Here is a 2,585-nt window from a genome sequence, read left to right as displayed (position 1 = left end):
TGCTGGATTTAAAGACTCTATTTTTCCCTTCACAGGAATTGGATTGGAAAATCTTCTCCCATGACAATGTCAATCAGTAATTTAACCATTAAGCATTACATATCATCATCAAACGTTGTGGCTACTGCAATAATATTATTTAGAGTTCCTATAGCCAAGTGACATGGATGTCCCCTTAACGAATTTAAAAGAACTAATGTCATTTATGGTTAAGCACAATATGATTAAAATTTAAAAGTCACAACAAATAAATTACCTCCAAATCTTCTTTAGGCATTTCTCAATATCCTCTTCTTCAAATGCACTAAGTACGACACTTCCAACAGATGATTTGGTTTGATGAGATTGTTTGCTATGAGTCTTACAATTTGGGTACAATGGTTTCTTCGCATCTTCTAATTATTCTTCAAAATTATCTGATTTATCATTAAAATAGTTATATGCAGCCTCAAACTTTCCAATTGTGTCATCAACATCAACTTTGTCTCTTTCACTAGTAGACAAATTTTCATTGTTTCTCTTAATCAGTAATGATTCATCGTAAAAAATCCATATCTGATAACTTTGATCTATATCATTAGAAAATAAGTAATCTCTTATTGTGTTCACATTTAGAGTCTTTGCATTCACACCTTCAAACATGGACAACTCATGACATTCGGTATATTTGAATGTTGTAGACCATTTTAAATAAACATCTCAACCCCTAAACCATACTCAGCTGACATTCTATTCATTTTCATCCCTGACTTATCCATGATTGTATAAATATACAACTTAATCTACAAAATAGACAAACAATAACGAGGGAAAATTACCTAATGCAAGCTTATAAATTTAACCATAATAAACAATAAGACCTAAAACATTAATAAATTGGTTCTAATATACAGTTGAACCACACCAAGAAAGACTATCAACAAAGTACATATTTTTTAACTAATTTCATTCCAACATTAACAAATTTCAAGAAGCTTAAAAAGATCAGCCTTTTGTCTCTGTGTTTGCACATCGAGAATTCTTTGCAGATGAAGAGATGTCAAAGGGGCTGCTTACTTCCCAAACAGATCTTCCTACATCTATATATAAACGCTGGTTTATCAAGAATACGCAAGAAAAGCACTTCGGATTGTTGATTCATCGCCAGAGATGGCTTAGAACCAATAGTTCATTATCTAATGGATTTTTCCATTATAATACTCCATCCGAGAGTTATCAGTATTTATCAAATCTGTTCCTATCTAACGGAACACTATTGGATCAAATGACAAAGACATTGTTGAGAAAAAGATGGCTTTTCCCGGATGAAATGCAAATTGGATTCATGTAACAAGAGAAAGGTTTCCCATTCCTTAGCCGGAAAAATATGTGGCCATGAAATAGGGATTAAGTGGAACAGAATTGACTGGGTGATAGAGTCGTGAAAACACCAGTTTCTTCCATATTTTGGACCCAGATTTGAACTGGGGAAAAAGGGATTTGCAGTCCCCCGCCTTACTGCTCGGCCATGCCGCCAAAACGATCCAAAATATTGATATTGGATTGGCTCTATCTCTTCCATTGATAGTATCTTACAACACACAATATCTAAAACTAAAAACCGCAAAACTTTGCTTTCTTTTTCTATTGAAAGACAAAAATGTGGATTTTCAGTCACAAAAGCAAAAATTCAGGACAAATGGGAACCGTTAACTTTATAAAACATAAAATTAATGAAATAACACTTGAACCACATCAATCAAGCTGAATCAACCAAGTAAGACCAAATTAGTTTATATATAATTGAAAGAAAAGGATTTTTGATATACACTTAAACCACACCAAGCAAGACTACCAACCAAGTATATATTCTTCAGCTAATTTAATTCCAACATTTCAAAATTTCAAGAAGCTTAATCATTTGAACAAAATATAAAATTAATGAAATAACATTTGAACCACACCAATCAAGCTTAGTCAACCAAGTAAGACCAAATTAGTTTATATATAATTGAAAAAAATGATTTTGATTATACATTTAAACCACACCAATCAAGACTACCAACCAAGTATATATTCTTCAACTAATTTAATTCGAACATTTCAAAGTTTTAAGAAGCTTAATCATTGGAATAAAATATAAAATTAATGAAATAATACTTGAATCACACTAAATCAAGGTTAATCAACCAAGTAAAGACCAAATTAGTTTATATATAATTGGAAAAAAAAGATTTTGAATATACTTAAAGCACACCAAACAAGATTACCAACAAAATATATATTCTTCAACTAATTTAATTCCAACATTTCAAAATTTCAAGAAGTTTAATCATTGGAACAAAATATAAAATTAATGAAATACCACTTGAACCACACCAAAAACCACCGGAAAAACGCCCACGACGACGAAAAACCACCGAAAGAACGCCCACAACGATGACGAACCATCGGAAGAATGCCCACGACGATAGAGATCCAAGCAACGCCGGTGATGACGACGATCAGAAGTGCTTCGCACGGCCAAGCTAAGGAGAAGAGAGGGTTTGGTAAGAGAAAGGTGAAAGGAGAGAGAAGATTTGATACATAGACATCATATGTATGCA

Source organism: Benincasa hispida, chromosome 5, assembly GCF_027475165.1.
Source record: "Benincasa hispida cultivar pf3 chromosome 5, pf3_genome.v1.1, whole genome shotgun sequence".
In the NCBI taxonomy this organism is placed as follows: Eukaryota; Viridiplantae; Streptophyta; class Magnoliopsida; order Cucurbitales; family Cucurbitaceae; genus Benincasa; species Benincasa hispida.
The sequence above is the reverse complement of the archived record's forward strand: the minus strand, read 5'-3'. Positions refer to the sequence as shown.